This window comes from Humulus lupulus, chromosome 6, assembly GCF_963169125.1.
Source record: "Humulus lupulus chromosome 6, drHumLupu1.1, whole genome shotgun sequence".
NCBI lineage: Eukaryota > Viridiplantae > Streptophyta > Magnoliopsida > Rosales > Cannabaceae > Humulus > Humulus lupulus.
In genome coordinates, this window is record NC_084798.1 from 57,240,645 (window position 1) to 57,251,056 (window position 10,412).

Sequence of the window (10,412 nt, forward strand, 5' to 3'; positions counted from 1 at the left end):
AAGGATTTCAGCTTGGTTATCAGGAAGTTTCCCAACAGGTTTCAAAGCCTGGGGAAATGGTACCTTTGGAGAGGCATTAAGTGGTGGATTTTCGGGAGTAACTTTTGGAATACTAGGAGAGTTGGATTTTATGGGTGGGTCTTGCAAAGTCTTACCGATTCTAGTCGTGATGGCATTTACTTCCTTGACATTTTGATCATTAGAATTTGAAGATTGGGCCATGTGTTGGCCTTGCACATTGAATTTCGGTTGGGAAGGAAGTTTTCCTTTTTTCGGAATGGCCAAGGATTCAGTCAATTTTGAGAATTGACATTTCATTTCCTTGATTTCTTCCATCATTTGGCAATTTAGTTTGGATTGTTCCTCTATAAATGCATGAAGAGTGTTCTCGAGAGAATTTCATTGTGGATGAGCATTGTATTGAGGTGCAGAATACGCCTTTGATGGTTGAACTTGTTGCTCATTTCTCCATTGGCCTCCAGACGATTAAGCTTGGTTGGAATCTCTCCAACTGAAATTTGGGTGGTTTCTCCAACCAGGGTTGTACGTATGGGAGAATGGCTTGTTATATGCCCCTAAGGCATTGCTCCTCATAACCCCCCCCCCCCCCCTCATTTCATTCAAAGCTAAGTAGTCCTTAGCTAAATGGTCCGTCCCTCCACAAACAAAGCAAGGTTCTTGCGGTTCTGCTTGAGTGATCATGTGCAGTTTTTGGCCATTTTTCGTCATTAAGACCTCAAACAGCTTTTTCAAAGCTTCGAGTTGGGCCTTAGCACTATCCTCTTCTTGAAGTTGATAGATCCTAGATGGTTTGTGTCGGTTGGTGCTATTAGTAGCACTTGGACAAGTCCAGGTGTGAGACTTTTTCGCAGTTTCTTTGAGATATTCAAGAGCATCGTCTGGCTCTTTTTCGAGGAATTCACCATTGCATTGAATTTCTACAAACTAGCGCTCACGACTCGTGAGACCTTCATAGAAGTAACTGACCAAATGCCAGTTCTCATAGCCATGGTGCGGGCACTGATTCAACAGATCTTTGAATCTTTCCCAGACTTGATAGAACGTTTCATTGTCCTTTTGGGAGAATGTGGAAATTTGTCATTTTAAACTGCTGGTCTTATGGCTAGGGAAGTGTTTCAGAAAGAAGGATTTGGCCATCTCCTCCCATATTCCAATAGACCTAGGTCTCAAAGAGTATAGCCAACTTTTTGCTTTGTCCTTCAAGGAGAAAGGGAAGAACTTCAGTCGCACAAAATCGACATTTTTGGCTCAGTTATAGAATGTGGCTACTACCTCCTCGAATTCTCTGATATGCATGTATGGGCTTTCGTTTGCCATTTCATGAAATGTGGGCAAGAGTTGAATCATGCTAGGTTTAAAGTCTAATGCGGGCATATTAGGAGGGAAGATAATGCATGAAGGCATGGAAGTGCAAGTAGGATGGAGGTAGTCATTGAGAGTTCTTGGTTGGATTTCATCATTGCGAGCCATTGCGAATGGATTATTATCAGCTAAAGTTTGTGGAGAAGTAGGATTGGTGGAAGGAGTTCCGGAAGGAGTGGCAGATGAATTGGAAGAAGTGTCACTCGAAGTTTTGTGATGATTTATCCACTCTCAGAAATCAAAATTAGATTTATTTTATGTCTTTATTATTATTATATATATTTTTTTAAACTTGTTCCTAGGTAGATTTGGAGGTTTTTGGGTGATCTCCAACGCCTTACTGGAACTCCCCGAGGTTACTGAGTAAGTATGGTAGATCACAAGTTAAACCTTTTCGACCAAACAACATTTAAGCAGAGTAAAATTGCTTATTTTGACAGAACAAACTTAGTTTTCTTATAGTAATAAGTTCAACAATGTAATAGTGTAAAGGTATATGCTTGAAATGTTCCTAAGCTGATTGGGAAGGTTGCCAAGGTACCACTTTAGACCCACACTTGCTTAGATAGAACTCCCTGAGGTTCCCAGGTAAGTGTGGAGGGTAACGCTATCACAAACCTTATTTAACAACCAATCTTTCTAGACAGAACAATATCAATTTCCACCATTTGTAATATTACACGATTGTTCCCAATACTAAGCATTTTATGATTGAAATTTTATGAACAATTTTATGCAATTTTATATTGTTTTTTTTCTTCGAAAAACCTAAATTCTAAGGAAAACTAAGGCAAAGAGAAAGAAAAGCCTAAACTAAGGAACCTAAAGTAACAAAATAATCAACAAAAAAAAAAGTAAAGAAAAGAGAATTGAAGTGAATATAAAATAGCAAGTTTAATATCTTTTTTTTTACAAATATTTATTAAACTAAAAAAATAAAAAGAAATTAAGAAAGATAAATGGAATAAAAATTAACTAAAAAGAAAAAAATTATATATATTTATATGATTCTTTTTTTTACAAAAATAAAGGAAAAGAAAAAAATATATATTTTCTTGCGTTTTTTTTACCTTGTTTTTTTGTTTTTTTATAGATATATATGAATATTTATATATATATAATTTTTTTGTTTTACCAAAAAAAAGGAAAAATTATATATATATAAATATATTTTTTTTGTTTTTTCATTTTTATGATTTTTTTTTTGTTTTTTTAATAGTAATCAAATTAACTAAAAAATTAGTAAAATACAAAGAATTAAAAAAACTATCCTAACACAATATTCATACCAACAAAAATACAAATAAAGTTACTAACATTGTGGTAAAAATTTCACTAAACCTTTGAAAACTACCTCCCCGGCAACGGCGCCAAAATTTGTGTAACGCCCAAATCATGACAACCACTGAGCGGTGGTTGTAGTATAGATCGGGGGTTGATCCACAAGGAGGTAACCTAAAACCAAAAGATTAGTAGAAAATAACACAAAAAGTTAATAACATGAAATAAATAAAAAATGGAAATGAAAAGAGATTTGAGATTTTGGTATTGCCTTTTTGATGAAATTATAAAGTGAGATAAGTGAAATACAAGTACTGTGTAATCAAGAGTTTGAGAAATAGAAAGGTTTCAAGAATCATCCATATGCTTGTTTGGTTACTTAGTTACTTGATTTACAAAAATACACAAGTAAATAGTTCACATCCCAACATTTACTTGGAAAATCTAACATTAAAGTTCATATTCTTTTCTAACAAAAGTTCATTTGAGTTATAAAGTTCTTTACTTTAGGAGCACAATGTTAATCTTATGAAAAATCTAAAAATGACAAAATACCCAAGGGCAATAATGTAATAGAAGATTAGGCATAAAATTATGCATCAATATTACTTATACTAATTAGAAGCACATAGAAAGAGCATGACTAATCTCATATACTATTAGCACAAGTAAATAAAGATAACAAAATAGAGATGGGGATGAAAGAACATAAATAACTCAAATACATTATATTAAGAACATAGTAAATTCAAGTAGCAAAATAACATCATTAACATATGGAATCATCCCTAACCTTCCTAGGAAGATTAGACAATTATGCTCATGATTCTCACAAAATTCTAAGAAGAAAATATGAGAAGAAAGTGAGTAGAAATTTTGCTATAGTTTCTTTACTCTAAAAATTACATACTAATTGTGAAGAAAGAGTTCATATTTATAAAGGGAGAAAATGACTAAAAAGAAATTAAACAACAAAATGGGGTTTACAAAATAAATCTAAAATATTAATAATAAAATATGATTTAAAAAAAATTAAATCTTATTATAAATATTAACCTAGTTATTTTGGTGTATGGTCAAATTTCTCTTTATCTAAAACACAAAAAAAAAAAGAGCTTTGTGCAAGGCCCAATACTCACAAAATATGGGTTGAAGGTGGCTGGTGGCAGAAGTGGGTTTTGACCCATTCCCAGCCAATGGGGAGAAGACACGTGGACGGCTGGCTGGGAGAAGGTGAGCTCAGGTTGGGCCTTCAGAGTTGATGAGGAAGGCTTCGGACTGGGTGTGAGAGGATTGGGCTGCTGAGAAGGTTGGGCTTGTGTGGGCTGGGCACTGGAGGTGTTGGGCTTGCGGGCCGGGTTCGCAGGTCACCGGATCGAGGGCCGGGTCACGCACGAGTTGCTGGGTGCTGAAGGAGGAGCTTGCGGACGTGTGGCAGGCCTTGAGCGCACCAAGTGGCGTAGGGGTGAGAGTGATTATTTCTTAGTGAAGTGTACTTGGGGGTTTAGGTCGACCACCCTATGGAAGATAGGGTCAGGCCGACTACCCCTAAGGTCCTTGGGCATGTTAAGCCGACCTCCCCTAGGGGGTATAGGGCTTGCTTGGGCCGACCACCCCCAGGGAGTATAGGACCTATTTGAGCCGACCACCCCTAGGGGGTGTAAGGCTTGCCTGGGCCGACCACCCCTAGGGGTACAGGGCCTGCTTGCGCCGACCACTCCTAGGGGGTATAGGGCCTGCTTGCGCCGACCACTCCTAGGGGGTATAGGGCCTGCTTGCGCCGACCACCCCTAGGGGGTATAGGGCTTGCTTGGGTCGACCACTCTTAGGGGGTATTGTCTTGGTCATTTTTCCTATAGGTCCCGGACCTATCTTTTTTTCCCATCGGTCTTTTCTCAATACTTTGTTTTTCCCTGATTTGTGATGTCACGTGTCACATTCTCATTTGTCACGTCGTCCTCGTATTTTTGAGGGATAACATTTGCCCCCCAAGTTTATTGTAATGTACTCAACATTACGGTAAACTTGATCCAGGCCCGAGAAACATACCGTAGCAATACTTAGATAGTCAAGTCCCTCGGGACATTACATAGTACTTTTTACTATCGATACTTTGCTCGGTACGAATTTTTCAGGGATAATTAGTAATTCCTAAAAATAATTAGATTTTTCAAGGAAGATTAATTTCCTAAAAATCTAGTCTATTTTTCAAGGAAATTATAATTCCTAAAAATAATTAGGTTTTTCAAGGAAAATTAATTTCCTAAAAGTCCAATTTATTTTTCAAGGAAATTTGAAGTCCTAAAAATATAATATATTTTTCAAGGAATTTGAAATTTTAACCATACGAGATATTTTTCAAGGAAATTTGAATTCCTAAAAATATCTTGTCTTCCTGAGAGGTTATAAGTAGATCCTCTCTCCTCATTTTGCTCTATGCGCCACTCTCAAACATATTCCAAGCCTGATCTCTCCAGTTCTTGAACCAAGATTTCTCTGTAAAATTCCATAGTCTTGGATATTTCCAGGGTTATAAACCCTAGACTGGTTGAATTCCAGGGATGCCAAACCCTAGGCCGACCACTCACTAATCCTAGCGACTTCTGGGACTCCAAACCCTAGTACCTGCGATTTCCAGGGATAGGATCAGGTTTGGGCCGAGCACTTCCACGACACCCAATCATGGGCCGAGTACCTCTTGGCTTCTCCTTGTACTGTAAAAATTACTTTTTCTGGAGATGATGGACCCAAAACGGGTATGCTTTAATATTTAAACTCGCAAGTGCACGAATCGTTTCAGAATATAATGTTCATGTAAGTACGAGGTCGAACCCATGGGAGTTGACTAACATCAAAAGAAACTATTTCAAACAAAGCAATAATATTCTAACCTAGTTCCAAATATTTGATGAGATTTTGTTTTAGAAAAATAAAAGACAATTAATAAAAAGATTTAAGATTAAATAGAAAAATGGTTTTCACAATATATATGTAAAATAAGATTATTAAGATTTTAGAATCCACAAAATGCAAGTTCAATAGTATTTATAAGTATATTGATTCCCAAGTTTTGATATAGTTGAAATAAATCACACTATATATTTTTTCAAAATATATTTTCTATTCAAGCACAAGTTACTCTTTCAAAAAGGTAGGATTTTTCTTCACTTATATAAGATATAATTTCTAAGCATTAATTGTGTTACAATCTAATGAAACTACAAAAAATCAAAGAGATTATGTTTAGGAAAAATATGATACTTATGCTCTAAGAATTAGATGTGAACAATTTAATGAAAAACATTTAATCAAAGAATATCATATTTTTGCATAATGAAGAACTAAGTGTAATATGCTTTAACACTCAATAACAGATGAAAAATGCATATCTTTGATAGAAAAATCCATAAACAATGTTACACAAATGGGAAATCAACATACAATAAAAAAAAATACTATCTAGTTACATTTTGCTTCATCATCATCTTAATAACATTTGAAAAAGATTAGAAGCTCATAACTAGATAAAAATTACAAAATAACATACTTGACATGCTCTTCAAAAGATGAAAATGGTAGAGAAAAGAGAGAAAAATATGTGTAAAAGATATTGAAAAGATGAAGAAGAAGAGCCCCCCAAATGGTCTTACAAGACTCTATTTATAGGCAAAATATGGAGATTAAATTAATCAAATTAAAATAAATAAATTGATTAATTTAATTGTGTTGGGAAGTGGTAGGATAAATAGAGTAAGTGTAAGAGTATTGGAAAGATGAAATGTTTGGTTGGGTAAAAGATTAGTGAAAAGCTAGGATAAAAAAAATGAATTAGGAATGTTTATTTAGGTGAGAAAAATATGGAAGAGTGAGTTGATATTTTAGTGAAAAGAAAAAAGTGGACATTGGGAACAAATATGGTTTTTTAGCCATATTGGTGGCTGTGGCAAAGTGGTTCGGTTTGGGCTAGGCAGATGGTGCTTGAGCCGAAGTGAGGACTTGCTGAAGTTGAGGAGCATGCGGCTGGGAAGCTTCAGATTGGGCCAGGGAGAAGGATGATGGGCCGTGGTTGGTGCAGGCCCACGATGGGCTGGTGAGGAGCTGCTTTGATTGCTGAAGGTGGACTTGGGCCAAAGGAGATGCTGGTTGAAGGAGTAGCATGCATTTGGCGTGGACTGAGGTGATATATGCTGAAGAGGTGATATGTGATATATGCTGAAGAGGTCATATATGCTGAGGAGGAGTCACGTGAAAGCTGGGAGAGCTTTGGAGCGAATTGGGCCTTGGGCCTGGCTGGAGGATTGGTGGCATTGGTCATTTGCCACTTTTCTTCCTTCCTTTCTTGAAAATGCCACACTTTTCTTCATTCTTTTTCTTACTTTTCAAAGTCCAAAATTGCAATAACTTCCCTACCAAATAAATTATAAACTAAATTAAAATGAAATATTTTCATTAATAAAATATATCATATAACTCCAATGAAAATATTAATTAAAATTTAATTTACATAACATTTATTTTCAATAAAATCATATTTTTAGCATTCAACTAACAACACTAATTTCAACTAATTAAATTACAACATAAAACAATAAAATATCTATAAAAACATATAAAAATCTAGAAAATTACAATAAGACTAATAAATGCCAAATTACTTAAAAACTTAATAAATTAAATAAAAACTCAAGAATTAAGCAACAATTAGCACATAAAAAGTGGTAAAATAACTCTATTTTGTAGAGTTATCAGGAGACTTGAACAATTTTCTGGCACTCTCCTGAGGCTTGCTTCCCTGGGGTGGTCGACCTAAGGTGGTAGGCCGACCACCTTAGCTCCTCTTTGTCTCCTTGATGTGCCAAAGCGTTCTTCAGTCCTTGGGGTGGTCGGCCTAAGCCTAGGCTGACAACCTAGTCTTCTTTTTTGCAGTTATTGGGTCTCTAATATGCTAGGGTGATCGACCTAGGCCAAGGTCGATCACCTAGGTCTTTTCTTTTGTGTTTTGTAAGCTCAAGACTTAGGGTGGTCGACCTAGGCTTAGTTCCACTAGGCTGACCCCTACTTTGAGACTTCGATCGATTTTTCCAAGTCTAAGGGAGTCCTATGGTGGTCAGCCTGATCTTAGTCTCACTGGGCTGACTCCCTTTATAGATTTTTTTCTCCCAATTTCTTCATTTTTGCTCCTTCGTTCATGGATATGCCCACAGCTACTGTTCTATCTGGTCTGTGGTAGGGAGCTCATTCTGAACTTGAAGTTGTCCGCCATGAGGTGCTAGACCTTAGGCGAGTTCTTGGCTCTGGGGATGCAGACATTGCTTTGAAAGATGAAAAGATCAACACTCTTCGCAGTACCGTGGAGCTCAAACAGTAGGAAGTGACCAAGTTGACTCTCAGGATAACCCAGATGGAGGGGAAACTTGCCGATCAACTCCAACAGTCTGAAGCTGAGAAAGATAAGCTGATTGCTGACATGGACCAACTGCGGAAGGATGCTCTTGTCGAGAAGGAGCAATAGGTCAAGGTTTTCCGGGACAAGACTCTAGAGGAGTATTCAGAGACAACTTTCTCTTGCTTCTACTTGATCTGGAAGTCCAACAAAGACTTGAACTTGGATTTCTTTCCCGAGAAGACGCGAGCGAATGAGCTTAAGAAGTGTTTGGCTCGTGAGGCAGCCGAGGCTTAGGGTGGTCTTTCAAATGATACTCCTCGCCCTAGTTAGTCTTCTCTTGGTCTTTTATTCTATCTTTCCTTTCATGCCACTGGTGGGGCACCTTGTACTTGACAATTTTTACATATGGCATTTTATGCCTTTATGCTTTTTTGTTATGAGTACTCAGTGTATTGATTGAAAATTTTTATTTCCAATGCTTACTAAGTATATCAACTCACAACCCTCATTGGTTCAGGTATCAGTATACTCTGAACACATGTATTTTGCGTGCCATACTAACCTTACTCTTTTACGTTTTTCATGCTAACAACCATGGTAATGTGGGTGGTATAGTACTTCACCAAGTACCATGAACAAAACAGCCAAGTCGACCACCCCATAGGTGATAGGCTGACCACCCTATAGGGTTGATGGACTGGCCGACCACCTTATAAGGGACATGGCTAGGAGTCTTCGTACTAATGTCTTTTTTGTTTTTGTTTTTTGCACTTTCGGAACATATGTTGAACAAATGTCCTAGAAAAACTTGAGCTTGCTTAGTACTTAAGGTCACGTCCTCATTGATTGTGTATAACCCAATCAGTATGCACTATATGCCCCCCAAGTGATCATGGGTTTAAAAGCCTTGGTAACTTGCTACTTGATCATGTCTGCTTCGAGCATTTAGACACATAGTACTATCATTTTCACCCAATGATGCAAGCAACAAATGCTTGTCCCTCATTGGTAGTCGGGTGATGGTTTCATACTCAGTAGTAATGATACCTATACACAGATGCATATTGTGTAGCAAGTGTCGATCACGATTTACGTAATCTCTCGTGTACTCGTTATAATGATTGTAGACAGAAATGTCTTAGTTGGACCAACTGGGTCTAGATGGGATAATCGAGCCTGTAACGACTCTTAGATCAAATTATCAACCAGGATTGAACATGATCAAATAAGTTGGCGACAAGTTCCTAGGACCAGTCTCTCTTATTGATCGTGTGGGTCGATAGGTTCCTCAAGGACCAGGATCGAACACGATCAAATAGTTTGGCGATAAGGTCCTACGACCAGTCTCTCTTATTGATCGTATGGGTTGATAGGTTCCTCAAGGACCAGGATCAAACATGATCAAATAGTTTGGCGACAAGGTCCTCGGACCAGTCTCTCATTTGGATCTTATGGGTAGGGTTGGGCGTTTTCATCAGTTGGTTGACCAAACCGGCCAACCCAACCTGTATAATGGGCCGAACAAGCTTAATTTTAGCAACTCAAAATTAAATGGGCTATAAATGCTCAGCCCGCACTTGATTGGGTCGGGCACGACCCAAATAAATTCCAACCCAATTACCCCAACCCGGGCCGACCCTATATGCTCTATTCATTTTTTTTTATACATATACGAATAAGTTTGGACTGGCCTTATATGCTTATATGTTGTATTAACAAAGATAACATATAATCCATTGAATATCACGTAAAATATAACATAATACTAAACTAAGTTACTAACCCTAAAACTAATTATATGATTATGTGTCACCACTTCCTATCTCTGAAGTTTGAAGTTGCTTGTGGTTGTGCGCCTCTGACCTCTCGTATCTCTCTCTACTCTCTCTTCTCTGTTCTGCAGTTATGCAACACCAGGTGGAGGCAGTCGGAGTCGGAGGCAGGGAGACGGAGAGGCAGTCGACTCTCTTGGTTCCAGCTTCTGCCCGTGGACCGTCTCAAATCCAGCTCCAACCCGTGGACCCTATCGACTCTAGCTCCAAGTCATTGACTCTCGGTCTTAGTCACTCTGTCAATCATCTTCGTTCATAGCTCCATCACTCACTCCGTTGACTCTCGGTCTCCAGCTTCGTTCATGGCTCCGTCACTCACTCTGTCGACTCTTGGTCTCCAGCTCCGTCACTCATTCATCTCTCATAGGCAGCTGGTTACATCACTCACAATAGTCACTAGTCATTCTCGGTACCACACGGTGCACACACTAAGTTAGTATATTTTCACCTAAAACATATATGGATGGTTGCTCTTGCTTTGCTAACTTGTTGTTGCTGATGTTGTCGATTAGACTTAGACTTTTAGTTTA

At 37.8% G+C, this 10,412-nt stretch overlaps 1 non-coding gene across 1 annotated transcript; it reads left to right on the top strand.

Moving 5' to 3' along the window:
- Positions 1-1,003: 1,003 nt before the first annotated feature.
- Positions 1,004-1,111, top strand: LOC133787686 (small nucleolar RNA R71). The gene has a single exon (XR_009872690.1). It is a non-coding gene; the product is annotated as a small nucleolar RNA R71 (small nucleolar RNA).
- The last annotated feature ends 9,301 nt before the right edge of the window (positions 1,112-10,412 follow it).